Source organism: Macrobrachium rosenbergii, chromosome 30 (assembly GCF_040412425.1).
Source record: "Macrobrachium rosenbergii isolate ZJJX-2024 chromosome 30, ASM4041242v1, whole genome shotgun sequence".
Classification (NCBI taxonomy): domain Eukaryota; kingdom Metazoa; phylum Arthropoda; class Malacostraca; order Decapoda; family Palaemonidae; genus Macrobrachium; species Macrobrachium rosenbergii.
Genome location: NC_089770.1, coordinates 26,879,012 through 26,883,872, shown reverse-complemented (window position 1 = coordinate 26,883,872; position 4,861 = coordinate 26,879,012).

Below are 4,861 nucleotides of genomic sequence, written 5' to 3'. Positions count from 1 at the left end.
GATGACCAGTGTCATAAACATCACATTTGATAATGCCGTAATATTATTGAGTTTATTCAATTATCATCATTAATCGCCCTCAGAGAAGGACTCGGTTGCCGGAAGTTCTTAGCTTTTCGGTTCTCAACAATCTCTTGAAATGAGAACGCCAGTCAAAGTAATTTTTAACCTTGGTTGCAACCACCCCAGCCGTCTAACTACCAGGCCCCTAGCTCACTGCTAAGGTCAACAGACGCATATTACGGTTTTCTACTGAGCTTATTAATCAACCCGTTCTCACCCAGGAATCGAATCTTGGTCCACTCTCTTCTTAGGCACACATTCATTGGAAGTTAAAATGTTCATTAATCTTCAAAAGAACAGAGTGGCCATATGTGATAAAAGCGATCAGAGCCTCCGCCACTCCCCTCCAACCACCCCACCCCCACTGCAACAAATATGTTATTATCGATAACTCTAGAGAAAATAAACACAGAGAACTGGAAACAAAGTCATAAATGAGATAAGTAAAATTCACCAACCGATAAGACCAAATAAACTTGAAATTTTCCGCCCGAACACTTCTTCGTTAAAGGACACTTCACGAAAAGAAAAAAACACATTTATACGTGCCAGTCAATTTCTTTTTCAACATGATTTTCCTTTATTATTTTCTTAACGTTTTCTTTATCAGCAGCTCGACCGCAGCCTGATAGGAGTTATGGGTACGGTGATAAGGGACCCTACATCGCTCCGGCAGAGAGAGAGAGAGAGAGAGAGAGAGAGAGAGAGAGAGAGAGAGAGAGAGAGCAAAATGTGCCAAAACTTTTTGAGGTTGTTCGGTAGATAAAAGGAGCCATTTTGATAGGTGGAGTTGTGGGAGGGGGACCGGGGACGTCCTATTGTGGTGAATCGAAAGCGAAGATGGAAGGTTGGGAGAGGAGGGGAGGGGAGGGGGAGGGGGGGAGGGGAGGGGGCTGAAACCAGACGAGGAATGAAATGTGGGGCAGGGAGGAGGGAGAGAGAGAGCAGTTGTAAAAGTATTTTTAAGAGTAAAAGAAGCCATTTTAAATGCGGAATGAGGCGTTGCCCATATGGGTATGGGGGCATGGGGTATGAGGAGGGGAGAAGAAAGAGAAGCTGTAAACGTAGCAGAGATAGCAGCAGGCTGTGAGAACTGGGAAAGAAACTACCAGAAGTTGACCGTCTGGTCATCTTCGTGGTATCGATAGCTTAATCTCAGGGTGTCTCCTGGAAACTATTTACGTTTTTGGAAGAGCCGAAAGATTTTGTGAAAAGACTTTATTATACGGACTGACATTAAAAACGAAGCAGGCCAGAATTTTAAATGCACTACAGGACGGGACTGTAATGCGCAGGTACTATATCTAAACCGCCACAACAACAACGATAATCAAAATAATAATGATATTGCTGCTGACGCAAGAAATGCACGGGACTGGAAACTCCAGCTCAAAAATACTTCAACATCCTCTCAAAAGACAAGGTAAACACTATTTTAAAATAATGGCAGAAAGCATTCAATTAAACAGACGCCTTAATGCAACCTAATGTGTGTGCCAAAACAGACTAAGAATAATTGGGATGCGATTGAAGATGAGAGTTTCCAACCTATGTCTTAATAAAGGTCACCTGAGCGAATCAAATGAAATATTTCCTGAAATAACCAAGCACTTCATGAGTTAACTATCTTTCCGGAGTTGGCCAAGTACTCCTTCAGCTAATTAAATGCATCCTGAGTTGACAAAAGACTCAGTGAATTAACTAAGCACTTTCAGAGTTGATCTAATACTCCCTGAGTTAACCAGATACCCTGAATTAACCGAGTACCCCCTGAGTTAACCAGATACCCTGAATTAACCAAGTACTCCCTGAGTTAACCAGATACCCTGAATCAACCGAGTACTTTCAGAGTTAATCTTATATTCCCTGAGTTAACCAGGTACCCTGAATTAACCGAGTACTTTCAGAGTTAATCTAATACTCCCTGAGTTAACCAGATTCCCTGAATTAACCGAGTACTTTCAGAGTTAATCTAATACTCCCTAAGTTAACCAGGTACCCTTAATTAACCGAGTACTCCTTGAGTTAATCAGACGCTCTGAGTTAAGCAGTAACTTCTAAATTAAACAAATACTATTCAAGCTGACTAATTGTTCCTATAGTTAACCTAAAACTTTGAGTTAAACAGTTACCTGAGTCAACCATATAGCCTGTGAATTAAATAAGTACCCATCTTAGCTAATCAAGTACCCCTAAAATATAAAGGTGCCCACTAAGTTGACCAAAACCAGGCTATTAAACGGCTATTTTCACATTAAATATAGAATGTTTGTAAATTAAAACTAATTCACTGGAATACTGCACTTCAAAAGCATGTTGAAAATCCAAAGAAATGAAGCTGAAATCCATTTTATGAAGGAACTCCTGCATATTCTTGCGATGAAAATCTCTTGAAAGCCAATTGTATTATAAAGAGGATTGGAGAGGAAGGATAATCAAATTTCATGATTAATTAGATGATTAGAAATAGTACTTCCCTCACCTGGCACCAAAGTGGGATCTGTCACCGAGGTAAAAATATTAAATCCCTCGACATTACAAATTGCAACTTCACTTGAACAAAACAGCAGAATGCTTTAAAAGATCCTGAAGTCTTAGATTATGTTAAATGTTTTGTTTGTTAAAAGAAAGAATAACAGGTACCAAATTTACAAAGCTTTCTTAATAAAATGCATCAGATATCAAGAGATGGAACCAAAAATGAATCCAAGGAAAACAAGTATTGCGGACAGGGTATGCACAAAGGGATGAAACAACATTAGATGGACCAAGGATTAATGAAGTTGTCAGATATTTAGGAAATATGATATCCAGTACTGGTTCTTTAGAGATGGAATTTAGAGAAAACTAAAAAAGGCAAATCAAACTATGAGCAGAATGAATAGGGTTTGGAGATCGTACTGACACTGCATAAGAAAGTAAAATCATACATAAGTCTAGAACGATTTGTATTGCTATATAGACCAGCAATGAAACTATGTCTAAACTATTTTGTTGATTTGAGAACAAGGCTTTAAGAATATTAGGAATCTGATAGCAAGATATAGTTAGAAGTGATAACATAGTGGAAAATACGGAAGTTGCACATGTAAATATGATAACGAGGAAAGGAAGATGGAAATGGTTTGGACTTGTCCCACGCACAACCCGGGGAGAGTAGTGCTTGATAGTGTCAGCTAAGCTCTTGATGACCCCAGAACGTTGGAAGACCCAGACCTACTTGGATGATGAGAACTGTGATAAGGGAGGCTGGAGTTCAGTGGAGATTTGTGAAAGTGACAACACAAGAAGTGAGGTGGAATTTCATGGGAGTCCTTTTGCATCACACTGTGTTAAAAACGATAATAATGTTGATGATTTAAACAGATGGGAGTCCTTTTGCATCACACTGTATTGAAAACGATAAAAATGATGATGATTTAAACAGACTACTTTAAAGTATTCTTCAGATATTTGAACTTACTAAGAATGGGCATTTTGAACAGTGTCATCACAACTGTACAATGCCTCTATAGGTAATATATTCAGTCAGAAAGCATGTTTTCAATAATTTTGATATGATCTCCAATTTTTGTCTGTTATTCTTTGTGACCACGAATATTTCTTTAATAATTCAGTGGGCTACCAAGGCACCAATGCCACCTCCCGAATTCATGGCTTTGTCAGTATTATCCACCTTTTTTCTCTATTTTCTTTCGATATTCATTCTCAGCTCTTCTTGCAGTTCATGTAAATTCACTATCTAGACTTAGAGTACTTAGTCCGTTCTAATTGCGTTCCTCATTTCCTCCCCGAAATTTATAGAGAGTGCCCTTTACTTCTGTCTTCATTTTATGAAATCCCAGGGGTCGTCTTACATCCAAGGTTTGACCTGGCTTCCCCATATCCATACTTCTTTTTCAGCAAACTGATAAACATTTCTGACACTAATCGACTTCTTACAGATTATCTGCACTTCTAGGGAAAGGGTTTCTAGAACGACAAACCTATTTCGACATTCGACTGTAAATGCTACTGGAAATTCATCTTCAAGAACCTATTGTTTTAATCTTAAGTAGTCAACTTTTTCGTAGTGATTAATGTCGACATCTCCTCTCTCTACTTCTTTTATACTTCATCGTTCTTTTTTCTCTCTCTGTTAATAGCAATGAGATCTATCCGATTTCTCCGACTGCCATCTGGATATGTCCCACGTGTGCTTAAGGGTGACATGATATTTGAAAAAGAGTACCCCCAATTGCAAGGTTATTTGAAGCACTGAAGCTCATTTCTTCCTTATCATATCCTCTAAAACTTGATCATTCCCACTAATATTTGCATTCACATCAACAAAAACAATTCTCCTATCACTCTTTCTGGTATTTATCTATGGCATTCTGCAGGTCTACAGTATATAAAATCCATCTTTTATTTATTCAGATATTCCATTCACTGGTTCATAATACTCTATAAAACTCACATTGCATTGTTTTGATTGAAATCTAACAAGCAGTAATCTACTGCTCGCTGTTTTCCAGTCAGTCAGCACCATTCCTACATTTGGTGTTATCATCCTGCATAGTCCTCTACTAATTCCATCGGTTCTTCCTGAATAAACATACGCATTATCTACATTCGACCTCTCTTCTCCTATTCCAGTGCACAGTCACTCATGTACAGCTAAGGTGTCCAGTCCTCATCTCTAGAATTCATTTTCTTGCTGATGCACCTTTCCAATTCGATTCAAGGTTCTTAAATGTCTAATACTTATTTTCCTTTTCCTTTTAGTATCTATAAACCAGGAGATTCTAGTACCTCC